This window comes from Oncorhynchus mykiss, chromosome 30 (genome assembly GCF_057628025.1).
Source record: "Oncorhynchus mykiss isolate SJ-2025 chromosome 30, ASM5762802v1, whole genome shotgun sequence".
In the NCBI taxonomy this organism is placed as follows: domain Eukaryota; kingdom Metazoa; phylum Chordata; class Actinopteri; order Salmoniformes; family Salmonidae; genus Oncorhynchus; species Oncorhynchus mykiss.
In genome coordinates, this window is record NC_143051.1 from 37,994,535 (window position 1) to 38,016,603 (window position 22,069).

The 22,069-nt window shown below is 42.8% G+C and overlaps 1 long non-coding RNA gene across 1 annotated transcript; it reads right to left on the reverse strand.

Annotated features, from left to right (window-relative positions):
* Positions 1 to 8,350: 8,350 nt before the first annotated feature.
* Positions 8,351 to 19,832, reverse strand: LOC149970292 (uncharacterized). Its single transcript, XR_016493666.1, has 3 exons — positions 19,746 to 19,832; positions 8,747 to 8,772; positions 8,351 to 8,588 (listed from the first exon to the last, which is right to left on the reverse strand). It is a non-coding gene; the product is annotated as an uncharacterized LOC149970292 (long non-coding RNA).
* Between the last annotated feature and the right edge of the window lie 2,237 nt (positions 19,833 to 22,069).

Genomic DNA, 22,069 nt, shown 5'->3' on the forward strand with positions numbered 1-22,069 from the left:
ATGTATTCATATCACGCTGCGCCTTGGTCTCCTCGTTATGACGAACGTGACAGAATAACCCACCAAACAAGGACCAAGCAGCATGAAAAGGAGGAACAGCGCTTAATGGGGAGATGGACCTGGGAGGAGATATTAGATGGAGCAGGACCCTGGACACAGCCGGGGGAGTATCACCGTCCTAAGGAGGAGTTAGAGGCACCGAAAGTGGAATGGCGATACTACTGGAGAAATACAGGAGAATAGAGGAACATCGAAGATATGAAGGTACACGGCTAGTACGGAAGCCCGAGAGGCAGCCCCAAGATTTTTTGGGGGTTAGGGGGAGCACACAAGGAGATTGGCTGAGTCAGGTAGGAGACCTGAGCCAACTCCTCGTGCTTACCGCGGGGAGCGTGTAACTGGTCAGGCACCGTGTTATGCGCACGGTGTCTCCAGTGCACTATTCTAGCCCGGTGCGCTCTATTCCAGCTCCAGCTCCTTTGCCGGGCTAGAATGGGCATTCAGCCAGGACGTATTGAGCCAGCTCTATGTACTGGATCTCCAATGCGTCTCCACAGTATCCTGTGCCTCCTCCCCGCACTCGCCCTGAGGTGCATGTCACCAGCCCAGTATCACCAGTGCCGGCACCAAGCACCAGGCCTCCAGTGCGCCTCCAGGGTCAAGTGCGCCCTGTTCCTGCTCCTCGCACTCGCCTTGAGGTGCATGTACCCAGCCCGGTAACACCAGTGCCGGCACCACTCACCAGGCCTATAGTGCGCTTCGGCAGTCCAGTACGCCCTGTTCCTGCTCCTCACACTCGCTCTGAGGTGCGTGTCCCCAGCCCGGTACCACAAGTGCCGGCACAACACACCAGGCCTACAGTGCGCCTCGGCAGTCCAGAACATCCAGCGACAGTACCCAGTCCAGAGCATCCGGCGGCAGTACCCAGTCCAGAGCGTCCGGCGACAGTACCCAGTCCAGAGCGTCAGGCGACAGTACCCAGTCCAGAGCCTCCGGCGACAGTACCCAGTCCAGAGCTTCCGGCGACAGTTCACAGACCGGAACCTCCAACGACGGGCCACAGTCCGGAACCTCCAACGACGGGCCACAGTCCGGAACCTCCAACGACGGGCCACAGTCCGGGGCCTCCAACGACGGTCCCCAGCCCTGGGCCTCCAACGACGGTCCCCAGCCCTGGGTCTCCAGCGACGGTCCCCAGTCCGGGGCCTCAACGACGGGCCACAGTCCGGAACCTCCAACGACGGGCCACAGAGCCTCCAACGACGGGCCACAGTCCGGGGCCTCCAACGACGGTCCCCAGCCCTGGGCCTCCAGCGACGGTCCCCAGTCCAGAACATCCGGCAATGATCCACACAGTGAGGGTCCTCAGCCCGGGACCTACAGCGAGGATCCGCAGTCCAGAGCCTCCGACGATGACCCAAGACCAGAGCCGCCCCCTTTCTTTACACTGACCCTTGAGAACCAGAGAACCGAGGTTAGATGCCCACCCAGACCCTCCCATATAGGTTTAGGTTTGCGGCCGGGAGTCCGCACCTTTGGGGGGGGGGGGGGGACTGTCACACCCTGACCTTAGTTATCTTTGTTTTCTTTATTATTTTGGTTAGGGGTGGTTGGTTTAGTTTTTGTATTGTCTAGGATTTTTCGCCTGTCTAGGGTTTTTGTATACAGTGGGGCAAAAAAGTATTTAGTCAGTCACCAATTGTGCAAGTTCTCCCACTTAAAAAGATGAGAGAGGCCTGTAATTTTCATCATAGGTACACTTAAACTATGACAGACAAAATGAGAAAAAACAATCCAGAAAATCACATTGTAGGATTTTTTTATTAATTTATTTGCAAATGATGGTGGAAAATAAGTATTTGGTCAATAACAAAAGTTTATCTCAATACTTTGTTACATACCCTTTGTTGGCAATGACAGAGGTCAAATGTTTTCTGTAAGTCTTCACAAGGTTTTCACACACTGTTGCTGGTATTTTGGCCCATTCCTCCATGCAGATCTCCTCTAGAGCAGTGATGTTTTGGGGCTGTTGCTGGGCAACATGGACTTTCAACTCCCTCCAAAGATGTTCTATGGGGTTGAGATCTGGAGACTGGCTAGGCCACTCCAGGACCTTGAAATGCTTCTTACGAAGCCACTCCTTCGTTGCCCGGGCGGTGTGTTTGGGATCATTGTCATGCTGAAAGACCCAGCCACGTTTCATCTTCAATGCCCTTGCTGATGGAAGGAGGTTTTCACTCAAAATCTCACGATACATGGCCCCATTCATTCTTTCCTTTACACGGATCAGTCGTCCTGGTCCCTTTGCAGAAAAACAGCCCCAAAGCATGATGTTTCCACCCCCATGCTTCACAGTAGGTATGGTGTTCTTTGGATGCAACTCAGCATTCTTTGTCCTCCAAACACGACGAGTTGAGTTTATACTGATAACAAGTTCAAACAGGTGCCATTAATACAGGTAACGAGTGGAGGACAGAGGAGCCTCTTAAAGATGAAGTTACAGGTCTGTGAGAGCCAAAGCTGCTTACAAAGTATTGACTCAAGGGTGTGAATACTTATGTAAATGAGATATTTCTGACTTTCACCTTCTGTAAATTTGCTAAATTTTCTAATTCTAAATTATTTAATCCATTTTGAATTCTGGCTGTATCACAACAAAATATGAAATAAGTCGAGGGATATGAATAATTTCTGAAGGCACTGTATGTTCCCTCGACCGCATGGCATTCACTGGAATTATGCCATATAGATTACAGGAACATTAAGGAACTCTTTAGACAACCAACCTCTCAGGCCAAGGGGAGCTGACATACATATAATTAGTTAGTGTAACATGCATTGCTGCTCCTCCTACCGTCAAGATGAATCAACAGTATGAACCTCCACATTTTGTATGTAAACCTCTCTTGGGTAGCGGCCAGTATTTTTACCTTTGGATGACAAACATGCCCAAAATAAACTGCCTGTTACTCAAGCCCAGAAGCTAGGATATGCATATGCATGGTAGTATTGGTGTTACGGTTTTCTTTCGGTGAAGGAGAGTCGGACCAAAATGCAGCGTGGTATTCTTGATACATATTTAATGATGCTGAAAAAACGAACAATACAAAAACAACAAACGTAACGTGAAAACCTATACCGCCTATCTGGTGCAAACAAACCTCAGAGACAGGAACAATCACCCACGAAACACTCAAAGAATATGGCTGCCTAAATATGGTTCCCAATCAGAGACAACGATAATCACCTGCCTCTGATTGAGAACCGCCTCAGGCAACCATAGACTTTTCTAGACAACCCTACTAAGCCACAATCCCAATACCTACTAAAACCCCAATACAAAAACACACCACAAAATAAACCCATGTCACACCCTGGCCTGACCAAATAAATAAAGAAAACACAAAATACTAAGACCAGGGCGTGACAATTGGATAGAAAACACTCTGAAGTTTCTAAAACTGTTAAGATAATGTCTGTGAGTATAGCAGAACTGATATGTCAGGCAAAAACCCAAGGAAAATCCATCCAGGAAGTAGGATTTTTTTTACGTGAGTTGTTTTCCATTGAATGCCTGTTGACTATGTTATGGGTTAGGGCCCAGATTGCAGTTCCTATGGCTTCCACTAGATGTCAATAGTCTTTAGACATGCTTTCAGGCTTGTATTTTGAAAAACGACGAGTAAAAACACATTTTGGTCAGTGGACAAGGAAGTGCTGGATTGGGCGCATGACCGTGAACACGCCGTTTGTTGTTTTTCCTTTCTATTGAAAACGCTACTCTCCGGTTGAAATATTATTGATTATTTAGACAATAGATAACCTGAGGATTAATTATACACATAGTTTGACATATTTTGACAAACTTTACCGGTACTATTAGGATTTATTTGTCTGCATGTTTCGCCCTGGAGCCAGTGGATTACTGAACAAAACGTGCCAACAAAACTGAGTTTTTGGGACATAAAAGAGGGACTTTATCGAACAAAACAAACATGTATTGTGTAACAGGGATTGTTGATAGTGCAACCATATGAAGATCATCAAAGGTAAGTGATTAATTTTATCGCTATTTCTGACTTTTGTGTCTCCTTTACTTGGCTGCAAAATGTTTGTATGTTTTTGTAAGCTGGGCGCTGTCTTCAGATAATCGCATGGTATGCTTTCGCCGTAAAGCCTTTTTGAAATCTGACACAGCGGCTGGATCAACTAGAAGTTTATCTTTAAGCCAATGTATAACACTTGTATATTTTATGAATGTTTATTATGAGTATTTCTGTATTTTGAATTTGGCGCTCTGCAATTTCACCGGATGTTGGCCAGGTGGGACACTACTGTCCCACCTGCCCATAAGAAGCTTTAATCGATATTTAAAGCACATGACAACTCTGGAGAAAAGTACATTACAAACGTGACAGTAAAAGTTTGGAAAATGTCCTGAACTCCCTATTTTGTCTCACTGTTTGTAGTAGATAATTATTATGAATGCCAGAAGAGGACGTAACAAGGTAATAACACTCACATAACCTCTTAGGTCTTAAATCTGCTCTAGGGACTGCACCCACACCCTTACATTAACTCCCTTAGGACTTCATCTTGCCCACACAGCAACAGTGTAACCATGAGATGGTAATAACACCCCTGTAACAACTCAAAGGAAAAGTGATTCACCAAAACACTACCATCCATTGGGCGGCTCCCGAGTGGCGCAGCAGTCTAAGGCACTGCATCTCAGTACTAGAGGTGTCACTACACACCCTGGTTCGATTCCAGGCTGTGATTGGGAGTCCTATAGTGTGGCGCACTATTGGCCCAGCGTCGTCCGGGTTAGGGTTTGGCCGGGGTAGGCCGTCATTGTAAATAATCATTTGTTCTTAACTGACTTGCCTGGTTACATATATGTCACACCAATGAACACTGCTTGCAGTGACAGAAAACTCTGCAGAGTACAACCAGTCAAACAGTTGACTGAAATGTGACAGGGTATTGGTTCATGATACAATTCCCTATTGCTATACAGTATGTTCTTCACGCCACTCGTGAAGAGGGCACGACAAAGCCTATTCCCTCAGAGGACTGAAAAGATTTGGCATGGGTCCTCAGATCCTCAAAAGGTTCTACAGCTGCACCATCGAGAACATCCTGACTGGTTGCATCACTGCCTGGTATGGCAACTGCTCGGCCTCCGACCGCAAGGCACTACAGAGGGTAGTGCGTACGGCCCAGTACATCACTGGGGCCAAGCTTTCTGTTATCTAGGACATCTATACCAGGCGGTGTCAGAGGAAGGCTCTAAAAATGGTCATGTACTCCAGCCACCCTAGGCATTGACTGTTCTCTCTGCTACCGCACGGCAAGCGGTACCGGAGCACCAAGTTGACGTCCAAAAGGCTTCTTAACAGCTTCTGACCCCATGCCATAAGACCCCTGAACAGCAAATGGCTACCCAGGCCCCTCTTTTACGCTGCTGCTACTCTCTGTTATTAATCTATGCATAGTCACTTTAACTCTACCTACATATACATATTACCTCGACTAACCGGTGCCCCTGCACATTGACTCTGTACTGGTACCCCCTGTATATAGCCTCGCTTGTTATTTTACTGCTGCTGTTTAATTATTTGTTACTTTTATTTTCTATTTTCCAATTTTTTATGTATCCATTTTTTACTTAACACATATTTTTTGAAATTGTTTTCTTAACTTCTTAAAGCATTGTTGGTTAAGGGCTTGTACAGTAAATTAGTATTTCACTGTATTGCGCATGTGACAAATGCATTTGGATTTGATCACGCCTGGTCCATGACACTGACCAGACAAGCACACCTTTAATTAGCAAACCATAATGCAAGTGTGATCTAGACAGAAACCAGCTTTTCTCTCTCCACTGCCCCGTTTTGGATATGACGTAGCAGCCTCAAGAAAACTTGACCATACCAAGCTCAATTTACATATGCAGATATCACACACACACATACGATGTACAATATCCTGGCTGCATTATACATCACTGAGAACCGTTTTTGTGTGCCATACTGACATTGAAACAGTAAAATGTATTCTCACGTATTGCACCATGGGTTTGCTGTGAATGGGAAGGATGGAGGAAGGGAAGTCCCATAGAGTGAACGCTAACAACACACTCACTATCTTCTGTTGCTGTCCCGAAATGCTTTGTCTCGACATCAATCACACCGAAGGAAGGGCCCGTTTATCAGGACCACTCCAAAACGCTGCCACCATATCACAACATTCTTTAGGCCATTGTTCTTCAGGGGAAAACTGGGAGATGTCCAAAAAAGCCCTAGCTTTTGACTGGAAATGTATTAGTGGAGAGAACGCTGAGCCTGGCAGCAGGCTCCTGTCGCTGGAAATATGACTCCCCCAAAAATATTTGCCTCCGTTTTTATGGTTAGTGATCCAAACACCATGAATGCGGTCAAGGGTGATGTTAAAAAGCAACCCAGGTCAATGTTTGAAAACGGTTGAAAACTGTAGCTACAGTGCCTTGCGAAAGTATTCGGCCCCCTTGAACTTTGCGACCTTTTGCCACATTTCAGGCTTCAAACATAAAGATATAAAACTGTATTTTTTTGTGAAGAATCAACAACAAGTGGGACACAATCAATCCCTTTACTTTCAGTGCAGCAAACTCTCTCCAGAAGTTCAGTGAGGATCTCTGAATGATCCAATGTTGACCTAAATGACTAATGATGATAAATACAATCCACCTGTGTGTAATCAAGTCTCCGTATAAATGCACCTGCACTGTGATAGTCTCAGAGGTCCATTAAAAGCGCAGAGAGCATCATGAAGAACAAGGAACACACCAGGCAGGTTCGAGATACTGTTGTGAAGAAGTTTAAAGCCGGATTTGGATACAAAAAGATTTCCCAAGCTTTAAACATCCCAAGGAGCACTGTGCAAGCGATAATATTGAAATGGAAGGAGTATCAGACCACTGCAAATCTACCAAGACCTGGCCGTCCCTCTAAACTTTCAGCTCATTACAAGGAGAAGACTGATCAGAGATGCAGCCAAGAGGCCCATGATCACTCTGGATGAACTGCAGAGATCTACAGCCGAGGTGGGAGACTCTGTCCATAGGACAACAATCAGTCGTATATTGCACAAATCTGGCCTTTATGGAAGAGTGGCAAGAAGAAAGCCATTTCTTAAAGATATCCATAAAAAGTGTTGTTTAAAGTTTGCCACAAGCCACCTGGGAGACACACCAAACATGTGGAAGAAGGTGCTCTGGGTAGATGAAACCAAAATTGAACTTTTTGGCAACAATGCAAAACGTTATGTTTGGCGTAAAAGCAACACAGCTGAACACACCATCCCCACTGTCAAACATGGTGGTGGCAGCATCATGGTTTGGGCCTGCTTTTCTTCAGCAGGGACAGGGAAGATGGTTAAAATTTATGGGAAGATGGATGGAGCCAAATACAGGACCATTCTGGAAAAAAACCTGATGGAGTCTGCAAAAGACCTGAGACTGGGACCGAGATTTGTCTTCCAACAAAACAATGATCCAAAACATAAAGCAAAATCTACAATGGAATGGTTCAAAAATAAACATATCCAGGTGTTAGAATGGCCAAGTCAAAGTCCAGACCTGAATCCAATCGAGAATCTGTGGAAAGAACTGAAAACTACTGTTCACAAATGCTCTCCATCCAACTTCACTGAGCTTGAGCTGTTTTGCAAGGAGGAATGGGAAAAAATGTCAGTCTCTCGATGTGCAAAACTGATAGAGACATACCCCAAGCGACTTACAGCTGTAATCGCAGCAAAAGGTGGCGCTACAAAGTATTAACTTAAGGGGGCTGAATAATTTTGCACGCCCAATTTTTCAGTTTTTGATTTGTTAAAAAAGTTTGAAATATTCAATAAATGTCGTTCCACTTCATGATTGTGTCCCACTTGTTGTTGATTCTTCACAAAAAAATACAGTTTTATATCTTTATGTTTGAAGCTTGAAATGTGGCAAAAGGTCGCAAAGTTCAAGGGGGCCGAATACTTTCGCAAGGCACTGTAAATCACAATGCCATGTTGCCATTGATAAGAGCAATAGTGAAAAAAAAAAAAAAAACAGAACACAAAAATGAAAGAATTTGAAGTATGTTTATTCCCTTCTACTCAGGAAAGCATTTTATTTGAATATTTTGTTTCTACACTCTAAAAAAGAAAAGATCCCTGGAATATCCTTTAGGGGTTCTTTTAGTGGATCCTCAAAGAACCCTTTGAAGAACCTGTCGGGGTTCATTTTTGAAATACCCCCTCTCCCCTATTATTATGAATGAATACTAATCATTTGCATAACAATAACAACACTAACACCATATTTTAGTTGCCAGTGTTTATTATGATTTTAGTGGCAAAGCAGAATTACAACATCCAAATATGAGGTAAACTCCCAGCAGAGCCCCAAGTCCAATGAGTACGTCCTCTGGCATGTTGATGATCACTTGTTGATGTTCTCCATAGCCAGAATGTTCTCCATAGCCAGAATGATTTTTGAGGTGCGTGGTAATTGAACAGGTTTCCTGTTATATTCATCAGAGGTGTAGAGAGAGTGAAGTCTGTGAATCCAAAATATGTTCATTATACAGATGATTAAAAGTATTCATACCTTGGTTCTTGTGGTAAATGTGAATGAAAAAAAAAAACGGTTGATAAGAGGTAAGGGAGCAGAATGGGGAATGTGATGTGCATAACACACCAATACCAATTGACGTACCTTTGTGTGCCTCCTCGTCTGTATACCTGCAGACACAGACACAAAAGTGAGCAGTTCAGTCATCTGCACCCAATACAGCTAGCCTTTAGCGTATTCTTATAGCCTACATACTCTAACCTCTTTGTCGATTGGTATCCATAGAATTTTGTAAATGTTCTGTTTTAGAAAGATTTGCACAAACTTGAAAAGATAGATGGTGTCGTCATACAACAAAATCCATTTAGATCATACAAGGGACAAACCTTACCCTAAATGGAGACCTTTATATTTTTTAGTTAAGTTCCTGCACCTGCTGTCCTTTCAAATGAACATGCAAATATTTCAATTGGGCATTTAGATTCCTGCAAGAACCCCCACCAACTGAGGAGGTCAATGAACCCACCTCCTATAGGTTCTTGGAAGAACCGTTTGGGAGAAATGTTCAGTGCCAAGAACTTTAAGGTTCTTCGTAGAATTTTGAGGATCTTAGAAAAAACCTTTTTGAACTCATCATTTTTAGGGTGTAGTTTCAAAATTTGAACATCAATTTGATAATTTCACAAGAACCCACATCATCATTCATCTTCCAGCATCCCAGAGACCCACAAAGGCCAATAACCACCTCTTCTTATATCCTCAAGCAAACGAGGGTGGTTTACGAGAAATGTGGATTATAGAAGAATTATCTGGTCGGGCCTAATTGCTTCAAGAGGATTATCTCTGTGTGCATGTAAAGTTTGGTTGGACCCAGTCCTGTTATTTCCGCCCAGCCTGTCATTATTTGATGTCTGTGGGGAGAGGAGAGTAGAGGGTGGTCATACCACTCTCCAAGCCCAGACTATCTGGAACTGCCACAGCCAGAAAGGTGGAGAGAGCCCTCTCTTTTTCTCTGGATGAAAACAATTCAATATGCATAACACAACCACATTCAAAAATACTATAGTATTCATTTGAGTGTTTTTGCTGACAATACTGTAGTATTTACTGTAGTATTTACAGTTAACTGTAGTATATATATTGTAGTATCCTGTATTATTTACTGTTGTGCTTTTGCAGTCTGTAGTATACTGTAGTATTTACTGTAGTGTTCTTCGCAAATTGTAGTATACTGTAGTATTTACTGTGGTGTTTTTGCCGATTGTAATATACTGTACTATTTACTGTAGTGTTTTTGCGGACATTACTGTAGTATTTACTGTTTTTTGTTTTATTGTCTTTGACACAGAAGTGGATGCTTTCTCCTTGAGGAAACCTACTGGAGAATTAATAAAAATAACATTTGCCAAAACCTGTTGGACTGGGGTCTGAACGGATAGTTCAGCTTCAGCTTCTGCCCTTTTCTCTAACCTGTGTGGAGCACAATAGGGTATATACTTGGCATGTAGGTTTCTCACTAATGGGTGGTACAAACTGGGATATGGGGGATGGGAATCTGCAGGGTATACTCAAATGAAATACTGTAATATTTACTATTGTTAAAAAAGCATAGTGTTTTTACGGACTGTTGTCACGCCCTGGTCGAAGTATTTTGTGTTTATCTTTATTTATTTGGTCAGGCCAGGGTGTGGCATGGGTTTTTGTATGTGGTGTGTATGTATGGGGATTGTAGCTAGTGGGGTGTTCTAGTTAAGTCTATGGCTGTCTGAAGTGGTTCTCAATCAGAGGCAGGTGTTTATCGTTGTCTCTGATTGGGAACCATATTTAGGCAGCCATATTCTTTGAGTTTGTCGTGGGTGATTGTCCTTAGTGTCTTGATGTCCTTATTCGGTGTTAGTTTACACTAGTATAGGCTGTTTCGGTTTTCGTTACGTTTATTGTTTTGTAGTGTTTGTATTTAGATTCGTGTTTTGTTTGTTTGAATAAACATGGATCGCAATCTACACGCTGCATTTTGGTCCGACTCTCCTTCACACCTAGAAAACCGTTACAACTGTAGTGTTTTTGCGGACATTACTGTAGAATTTACTACAGTGTTTATTTGTGGATAATACTGTAGTATATACTATAGTATTCTACAGTATACTATAACATTCTATAGTAAGTATTACACAAGATCGATGGGTTACTACAGTGTGTAATGTAATATAAACAGTATACTACACTTTACTGCAGAATTCTATAGTAAGTACTGTAGTATTCTATAGTAAACTGAAAAAAAAAATCTATGGGGATATGAAGAAGATCATTTGCTTTAAGACACATAATGATCAGATCTTCATTCAAGCTGGTTGTCATCATTTGATGCTTGTTTGATGAGAACATGCGTTTCTTCCGTGGCAATGAGAGTAAAGGAAGGATCGCAAGCAGCATAAGTAACCGCACTGTAACATAGAGTGGTATTACTCATATGAATGTTGCAATTAAGAAGTAACCAGGAATCTGGATCTGGATTTAATAGTACAAAATAGGACCACTTCCTCTATCAGGTCCATAGAAAACACTTAGGCCCCGATTCCGACCCGAGTTAAGCGTGCGTAAGTGGAACGTTATGCCCCTTTAATGACACATCTCTCTATGCGTATTCTGACCTTGAACTTAAGCATGAGAATAGCATGCTATTCACCTGCTATTCGTTTGGGGTGGAGACCAAAGAAAGGAAGGTGTGACGGAGGTGTGATACGCCGTATTCTGACCTTGACTTAATTCATTCTTAATTCCACCACCCTTATGTGAGAGGAAACTATGAATACAGTTGAGCAAACCTGCCAGTTCCCGAATGGAAACAGCATCTACTTTCTTTTTTCAGGTAGAAATAACAGCATTGTAAATGCGGAGGGGATTGTAAATATAAATGACACTTGTTTTAGATCTATTTTTAGATCTATTTTTACCTTATAATTGAGACAAATGTGAAACCAGTCATATGGCAGCAAACTGAAGCATTTCAACAAATGAACTTTCCCACAAAGTTGATGAAATGCTGTGACATTAAGCTAAATTTATACTGAATGAAATATAAACGCAACATGTACAGTGTTGGTTCCATGTTTCATGAGCTGAAATAACAGATCCCAGACATTTTCCACATGCACAAAAAACATATTTCTCTCCAATTTTTGGCACAAATTGGTTTACATCCCTGTTAGTGAGCATTTCTTCTTGGCCAAGATAATCCATCCACCTGACAGGTGTAGCATATCAAGAATCTGATTAAATAGCATGATCATTACACATGCGCACCTTGTGCTGGGGACAATAAAAGGCCACTCTAAAATCTGCAGTTTTTCCACACAACACAATGCCACAGATGTCCCAAGTTTTGATGGAGCGTGCAATGGCATGCTCATTGCAGGAATGTCCACCAGAGCTGTTGACAGAATTATTCTCCTACCATAATTTCTCTACTATGTCGTTTTAGAGAATTTGGCAGTACGTCTAACCGGCCCCACAACTGCAGACCACAAGTAACCCTGCCAGCCCAGGCCCTCCACATTCGGCTTCTTCACCTGCGCGAATCATCTGAGACCAGCCACCCGGACAGCTGATGAATCGGAAGAGTATTTCTGTCTAAAATAAAGCCCTTTTGTGGGGAAAAATTCATTCTGATCGGCTGAGCCTGGCTCCCCAGTAGGTTGGCCTGGCTCCCAAATGGGTGGGCATATGCCCTCCCACGCCCACCAATGACTGCGCCCCTGCCCAGTCATGTGAAATCCATAGATTAGGACAAAATGTATTTATCTCAATTGACTGATTCCCTTATATGAACTATAACTCCGTAAAATAATTGAAATTGTTGCATGTTCCGTTTATATTTTTTAATTCAGTATAAATTGTACTGCCTTTGAACTTGCAGGGATGGGAACTATCAAATCTTTTAATTATAGGCTACCCCGACTTTCTCTGTTTCCTATTTCTTTCATGTTAAATATTAGTCACTATCAGCATCAACAGTCGATAGGCCTAATAACAACACATATCCAACTGCCAATTTACTGTTAGTTCCATTCAGTTGGTATAGTCTACATTATCATTCCATTTAATGACATTGCTTTCGTTTACCTTCATTAGCTTCCTCTATAAACGCCGTCACGGCCATGTGGTTGTTGCTGAGAACCATTAGTAACAGTTGATAATTAAAAAAAGACATGTAGGCATTTTCAATCATATGGAGCGGAGCGCAGGCCAAGCCGTAACAGTTTGAGCCTGAAGCATGGCACAATACTTTGCTGTGTCATCGCGCAGATCCATGGTTAGTGCAGGCAATATAATTATATGTACAGGAATATTCCAACATGACCATGGGTTAAACAACTACACTACCGGTCAACGGTTTTTGAACACCTACTCATTCAAGGGTTTTTCTTTATTTTCGGTGAAGACATCAAAACTATGAAATAACACACATGGAATCATGCCAACAGTGAAATAACACATATGGAATCATGCCAAGAGTGTGCAAAGCTGTCGTCAAGGCAAAGGGTGGCTATTTGAAGAATCTCAAATATAAAATATATTTCGATTTGGTTACTACATGATTCCATATGTGTTATTTCATAGTTTTGATGTCTTCACTGTTATTCTACAATTCCTGCAGTCAATGACCAAAAGTGCCCTCTTTGGCCTCATGAGTGTCATTAATATTTTTCCTAATTAATAAATATTATTTTAAAAACCTGTCTAAAATCCAGTGTTTGTATGTCAAACGGTTTTGTTATATTTCAGTCTTGTGTGATGTGTATAAAGTGAAATATTGGAATGCAAACTCAACAACATTTCATCTCTATATCTGACATGGTACAGGTGTCTTTTTTTTAAAAGCCCATAACCACGAGTGTGAGGTGTATATTTTTGTTTCAAAACAGATTTGTTTAAGACTATCAAGAAACCCTCTGTGTGACCCTGATTTAGCCCACTGCGGTAAAAGGTTCATGCCTATCGATTTCCACAGAGGACGCGTTGTAAGAGCAAGATGTGATGATGTGGTGGGTATGTGGGTGTGTACTCTGAAAGTAAATCTGTCAGGACATCCAAGATGCCATGCTCCACATATATTCAGGCCAGCCCTGTGATCACAGTCTTCCGAAGAACCCACTTCTAATAAACACTCAACATCAGTTGTGTCTGAAAGCCTCCGTGGTCCCCTCAAGGGCCACTGGCGTATTTACACACATCCGCAGATTCCCTCTGACGAGACCAAAGATTCCTTGCTGCAATTCCCATGGGAAAGAACTCAAGGCGCAATGGATGAAATGAGATTTTGACCAAATAAGGCTCCTCGCCAGAATAAAAATGGGACATACAGTCGGGTCCAAAATGATTGACAACCTTGATAAAAAATGAGCTGTATCATAATTTCCAACTTGTGCAATATATTTTCCTTAATTATAAATAAAACCTTAAAAACATTTTTTTTTAAAGGCTCATAATTATTGACTGTTTTCAATACTTTGTACACCCTCCCCTTGCGAGGATAACGCCACTGAGCCTTTTTCTATAATGCTGTATGAGATTGGAAAACACATTGAGAGGTATCTTCAACCATTCCTTTGTGCAGAATCTTTCCAGATCCTTGATATCCTTCGTTCTGCGCTTATGGACAGACCTCTTCAATTCAGACCACATGTTTTCAATTGGGTTCAAGTCCAGAGACTAAAATGGCCATTCCAAAATGTTGATTTTGTGTTCAATTAACAATTTCTTTGTGCACTTTGATATCATTGCCTGGCTGGAAGATCAACTTGCTGCTAAGTTTCAGCCCCCTGGCAGACACAAACAGGTTTTTGGCTAAAATGTCCCATACTTGGTAGAGTTCACGATGCCATTGACCTTAATAAAGGCCCCAGGACCAGTGGAAGCAAATTAGCCCCATAATATCATAGATTCACCACCATATTTCACAGTAGGTATGAGGTTATTTTCTGCATATGCTTTTTTCTTTCGATGCCAAACACACAGAGCTACATTTTTGTCTCATTTGACTATTGTACCTGGTTCCAATCCAAGTGACAATGCTGTTCAGCAAACTCCACGAGTTTATGTTTGTTGTTTGCTCTCAATAAAGGCATTTTTTTCTGGCAACAATTCCAAATAGCCTGTTTGATTGTAGATTTAGAGACTTTCGGATCTATTCAATCCGTATCACGGAAGTTCAGCGCTACATGCGTTAGCGGAGACTGCATTCACGGTAAACGCTGCATATGTCGCTCTATCGGAAATTACCTTTAAATGACTTGCAATCTGTAACGCTTTAAAAATACAGGTTGAATAGAACCCCTTGTGACCCCAAGATGTGACCCCCATGCCCTGTAATTCTCCAACTGTGACCCTTGTATTCTTCTTTGCTTGGTGGTGAAGGTAGGAAACAACACCCTCCGCTGATCCTCAACACAGGGGTCCCACAAGGGTGCGTGCTCAGCCCCCTCCTGTACTCCTTGTTCACCCATGACTACATGGCCAAGCATGCCTCCAACTCAATCATCAAGTTTGCAGAAAACACAACAGTAGAAGGCCTGATTACCAACAATGACAAGACAGCCTACAGAGTGGTGTCAGGAAAATAATCTCTCCCTCAACATCAACAAAATGAAGGAGCTGATTGTGGACTTCAGGAAACAGCAGAGGGAGCACACCTCCATACAGATTGACTAGACCGTAGTGGAGAAGGTGTTGAATGTCAAGTTCCTCTGCAAACACAACATTGACAATCTAATGGTCCCTCCCACACAGACAGCGTGGTGAACAAGGTGGAACAGGAGGCTGAAGAAATTCAACTTGGCCCCTAAGAACCTCACACATTTTTACAGATGCACAATCGAGAGAACCCTGTCGGGCTGCATCACCGCCTGGTACTGCAACTGCACTGCCCGCAACTGTAAGGTTCTCCAGAGGATGGTGCGGTCTTCCCAACGCATCACAGGCACACCGCCTGCCCTCCATGACACCTATAACACCTGATGTCACAGGAAGGCCAAATAGATCATCAATGTCATCAACCACATGAGCCACGGCCTGTTCACCTCGCTATCATCCAGAACAGAACATCAAACTTGGGACCGAGAGACTGAAAAACAGCTTCTATCTCAAGGCCATCAGATTGTTAAATAGCCATCACTACCCAGCTTCCACCTGGTTACTCAACCCTGCACCTTAGAGGCTGCTGCCCTATGTAGTACATAGACATAATAATGTTTACATACTGTTTTACTCATTTCATATGTATATACTGTGTTCTACTGTATTTTGGTCAATACCACTCTGACATTGCTCATCCTAATATTTATTATTTTACTTTTAGATGTGTGTATTGTTGTGAATTGTTTAGATACTACTGCACTGTTGGAGCTACAGTAGGAACACAAGCATTTCGCTACACCCGCAATAACTTCTGCTAAATATGTGTACGTGACCAATAACATTTGATTTTATTTGAAAAAAGACCATCTTCCTCACTGTGCGTGGGGACAAGATACACTTGCGTCCTCTTGGCAGGCAATTTGACCAGTTTCAGTGGTTTTAAACTTTTAAAAAAATGTATTCCCCTAATAGTGCCAGTTGGTACATTCTGTTTTTTTTGCTATTTGTTTATATCCACTTCCTGATTTATGAAGTTTAACAACCAGTTGTCTCTTTTGTGAGTTCTTTGCCATCCCCTATGTTGATGGATGACAAATGGAATGGATGTGTATAGCCCAATGAAACAGCAAGTCATGATAAACCAGAATACAGTTCCTTAAACTGAAAAAAATTATGCAGATTTAATTGTTTGATTTTATTTATAATATTTTTTGGGGGGGTGTCAATCATTTTAACCCCTAACTTTTTGAGAAAATAACATTGCTTGTTATACAAAATATATTTCTCTGAGCAATTGTACTAGAATAAAATGATAGAATTATATTGAACATACAACATAGCTCAGTATTTGAATGATGTATTTTATATTCTATTTTATATGCTATTTTTTGCTCATCCTTTTCAAGGGTGTCGTTCATTTCGAACCGGAGTGTACATTAAATCACTGTAGACTGAAGAGATATTTTCTTTAAGATCAAAGCAGTCTTTTTGTGAGGTTGGGACACAAATTCGGAAAAGAAAACTTCAAAATGGCCCCCTCCTTCTTCACTGCTGCACATGTGGTTTTTGAAAGGAACACAGAAATTAGCCTCTCACACTCTGAGATTGAGTCTACTTCCTGCTATGTTGGGACTTGGGAGGAGGTTAACCAAAGCAAAGATAAAAGTGCAGCCCAAAATGTACGTTCTATGTATACTGAACAAAAAATATAAACAATGCAACAATTTCTAAGATTTTACTGAGTTACAGTTCATATACTGTAAGGCAATTGAAATAAATAAATTAGGCCCTAATCTATGGATTTCACATGACTGGGAATACAGATATATACATACATATCTGTCCGTTGCATAACATTGATCGGGCTGTGGATTTGTGGCCTGTGGAATGTTGTCCCACTTCTCTTCAATGGCTGTGAAAAGTTGCTGGATAATGGCGGGAACTGGAATAAGTTGTTGTACACGTCGATCCAGAACATCTCAAACGTGCTCACTGGGTGACATGTCTGGTGAGTATGCAGGCCATGGAAGAACTTATCATGCTGAAACATGAGGTGATGGTAGCGGATGACTGGGCCTCAGGACCTCTTCACTGTATCTCTGTGCACTCAAATTGCCATCGATAAAATGCAACTGTGTTCGTTGTTTGTAGCTTATGCCTGCCCGTACCATAATCCCACCGCCACCATGGGGCACTCTGTTCACAACTTTGACGTCAGCAAACCGTTTGCCCACATGACGGTTGGTGTAGAAATTCTGTGGTTGTGCAAACCCACAATTTCATCTGCTGTCCGGGTGGCTGGTCTCAAACGATCCAGCAGGTGAAAAGGCCGGAGGTGGAGGTCCTGTGCTGGCGTGGATACACGTGGTCTGCAGTTGGACGTACTGCCAAATTCTCTAAAACTACGTAAAAAAATATCTGGCAACAGCTCTGTTGGACATTCCTGCAGTCTGCATGCCAATTGCACGCTTTCCTCAAAACTTGAGACATCTGTGGCATTGTGGCATTTTAGAGTGGCCTTTTATTGTCCCCCAGCACAAGGTGCACCTGTGTAATGATCGTACTGTTTTATCAACTTCTTGATATGCCACACCTGTCAGGTGGATGGATTAGCTTGGCCAAGAAGAAATTCTCACTAACAGGGATGTAAACAAATTTGTGAACAAAGTTCCCTTTAGTCTCGTCTCGTCTCCTCCCGTCTCCTCCAGTCTCCCCTTCCCTTCCCTTTCTTTCCGAAGCCACCATTGGATCTATAGCTGAAAGAAAAACAGTGTGCGACGTCTAAATGTGTCCTCTACCTCCAGTGGAGCGTGGTCTGTGTGGATGTGTGGATGCACCAGGGTGTGAGAGAGAGGCTGCGTACAGCAAAAAGAGGTTGGGTGGTGGTGCTATGTTTTGGGTGTTCCAGCCGAGGCAGGAAGCAGCACTCATCCTGTGCCACCTTCTGCTCTTGGTGCGGGCAGGAAATACCACGGCAACCCACCGCTGATAAGACCAAGGAGCTGAGGGACAGCCACGTGGAAAACAATACCAAACAAAGGAGAGAAACCACACACCGTGTGTGTTTTTGTGTGTGTGCATGCATGTGTGTGACACACACAGAGGGAGAAAAATAAAAGAGAGAGTAATGTGTGAACAGTATCTATTGAGTAGGAACACAATGCACGTTTGTGTGAGCAGGAAATAAGAATACCGTTTCTGTTTGAGCAGGAATACAGGGTGCGTTTGAGTTCCTGTGGTCCTTTTGTGTGTGTCTGCGTGCGTTCGGTCATGCATGCATGTGTATATGTGTGCCACTATCTTCAGAGTGTGTGGAAGCATGCTTTTATCACTGTGTGTTTGTACAAGAATGGACCACATGTTATTGGGTGTGAGTGTGTACAAGTCTTGATCAATGTCAGTAAAACTACCTATAAGGTCAGCCAGCAAATCTGACATTTTCTCTTGACTTAGTGGAAACTATGTCAAGAGCAGATGTCAAGAGCAGATGTCAAGAGCAGATGTGGTTAAAAGGGCTAATATCTGTGACATCAATGGGTTTTCCTCAAGGGGAGGAGTGATTTCCCCTCGCTGCTTGGCAAATTTACAGTGAACGTGAACATGCGTGTCCACTCTTTCAGCTGAAGTCCGTGCAATTACTTTGATCATGAAGGGAAAACCAGGACAGGTTCTCTTTAATTTCCCCTTATGCAAGAGAGGGTCTATAAATTAGCCTCGTAATTACCAGACTGATTACCGCTATCGAACATTGAAAGGTGAATTTGTTAATACAATAATTGAAACCTGAAAAAGGTATCTTGGTAGAAAACAGCATGTAACAGTCTAAAGGGTTTAATGCCTCAAATGATGAAAACTCACGGCCAAATGTTTTACTCTGCCCTCAGCTCGCGAACCACACTACTTCCTGAAATAATGTTTTCAGTTGGACAAGGTCATACATTTTACATTAATCATCGATTCTAATGAAGGCTGAATTCAATATGCCTCAGGAGTCGGTGCTCTTCAGAGATTTCGACGGCTTTATCCAAACAGATGGCCTGCCAACTTTCTCGCTGTGAGGTATTTCCTGACACAGAATACTCCCACCTCCTCCCTCTTTCCCTGGACAGGGAGATGATTTAGATGTATTAGGAAATCAGACTTAGGCAGCACGGTCCAGCTCAGCTCGATTGCCATGGAGACTAAGGTGCAGCACCAGTTTTGTTTTAGTTATATCTCAAGTTCAAAACCTGAATTATGGTTTGTCTCAAGTGAGCTATAATCATTTGGTTGAACGCTTGGACAAATGAACCGTTTGCTGTGTGTTTTCCCACCTTAGTGAGATTTCAACAAAACAACACGAAGAATTGACTGGACCCACATAGTACTGGTATTTCCCATTTTTTTGCAACAAGTATAAGAATAAGATTTACAGTAAACTGAAACAGATAGATAGCCAAGCAGACATAGCCAGGCTGGAATGAAACAGAGAAACTTACCTGTCAGGTAACTAACTACCAGTACTCACCATTTCAAACTCCATTTCCTCTCAATGTGTCCAAGTCCTTCTGAATGTGATTGCACTCGCCCTTATATGGACGAAGGACAAGATATGAGGGATAAGGAATGAGGGATGGGAGGGAGAAACACTGTTCATCACATGCTAACAAACGGGCATCATTTGTTGTCAACTGCTGGGGGAGCAATGGTAATATTGTGAGTGATGTGTCGCCTTTTCCCTTTCATTGAAATGATGTAGGCCTCAAATCAAATGTAGAATTTACCTGGGAATGCTTGCTTAGTTAACTAATAATAATAGTAAAAAGAAAAATAGTGACACAAATATACAAAAATAGAAGTCATTGGTTCATTGTGCCCAGTGGCCGAATCACATGGCTCGAATCAGTTCAGTAGGAAAATCTCAGCAGGATAAGCCTAGATGAGCCAACACTTACTCACACTCGAATCCATCTTATCAGATATAAGACGTTCACCCCGTTCAACCTCAAACAATACTCCTGCACGGAGGTCACTCACTGCTGCCCTGGAGGAGAGGAAATTCATCTGATCCACCAGATGCACTAAAAACAAAGGACCTGGGCTGCAACTGGGGCTGGTGGAGAGCCGGAGATTGAGCCATAATGGAAATGGGCTTTAAGGAGACTGGACTATAGGGCTATGCCAGAGCTCCTGGAAATAGATGCATTGTTGTCCATTTCCTGTGGTGATGTTCAGGACATGGCCTCTCTTGGGCGGTGGACATAAAAATGGACTGCTGTGTTAAAAAATAGCTTTTTTAGTGGAACACACAATGGGCCAGCCAGAATAAACATGCTGAATAGATATATTAACAGTGGTCTGTGCTACAAGCCCATCTAAAAGTTACATTTTGGTTCAACAAAAGTACATTTTTAGGAAAGCAGTCTAATTGCCGTTTGACTTTACGAAAGACGGACTACAAGGAAAGTCTTAAGCAAATAAGGGGTGAAATTGATGCAAAGGAAAGTAGGCCTAAAGTAAATGAATAGAGCAAACCAAAATGGATTGACAATAACATATAGATAAATCCACACTATTTTTGCTACTGGATAACAGAAAGAAACTGTTGAAACAGTAGTTTATTGTTCTATCATTGGTAGAGAGAGCAGAGCTACTCTGTTTTTTTATTTTGCTCTTATTGTCGACCCGGATGCCTGGTCACTTTACCCTGCCTTTATGTACACATCTACCTCAAATATCTCGTACCCCTGCACATTGAGCTGGTACTGGGGGGGGGGGGGGGGGGGGGGGGGGAAGGAAGGACAACTAAACCTTAAAGACCAACCTACGCACGCAGAGCTAAGAACGCAGAAATATCTCACTTATTTCAAAGAATGTCCGATTAGAATAGGAACTGGGAAAAAAGGTCCCGACAGATTGGTAATGCTGTACATGTATATGCCAATGGGGTTCCTGTACTTACTGTAGAGAAAGGGTAGTCTACAGCTTTATATGAGAATCCCATTCCAGTATATACGACAGCCGTTAAAAAGGACAAATAACTTGGGTCCTTTCCCCAAGCCGCTAAATATCCTATTCTAGACCAAAGTACCACTGCCTAAGGACACACATATCACAAATACAAATGAGAGTTTGATTTGAAATAGGAACAACCCCAATCCAGTCCCCAGTGCAGTCACAGCTGCAGTATCCCCACTATCTACAGTATATTCAGCCTCCTCTCCCAGTCATTCCTCCACGGCTGGATTGAATGGATGTGCGGAATGTCCTGGCGAAGCAGGACAGCGCCGTTTGCCACCGCAGCTCCCTTCCCTCCCGCCGCGTTGGCCCTCACCTGCTGTACGTCTTAATCTTTACCACTGTGTACACTTGTTGTCGAACGAGTCGCCATGGCAACCGGGCCCCAATTCGCAGGCCTCTGGTATCTGGAGACAGTCAGACAGGGGGAAAAGCAATGAGTGTTAAAACGCCAGGCCAGGAAGCCAATCGAAAGTAGTCCAGGGAAGTGAAATACTGGAGCCAACGTTGATGGATAGTGGGCAAGCCGTTACAATAACGTGCTGTTGATCTTGGCTTGTTCATCTCCTGCTGTGCCGGAGTTAAGGCAAAGCCTCGTAGCCCATCATTAGCTCTTTACTTTGAGCCACAACGGATAGTTGATGGAAGGCAGAATTAGCTCAATCTGACATAGACTTTATTTATTAATGAAATACAGTACATTTCATTCACTGTTGCGCAATGAAAAACACAGCTCATTAGTCACAGCAACGCATAGCCGTTGTAAATAGTGCTGAAGAGATGTGTCCGGCTCGGTCTCTGTCCCTGGGATGGGCGGCAGAGGGAATGCGTCAA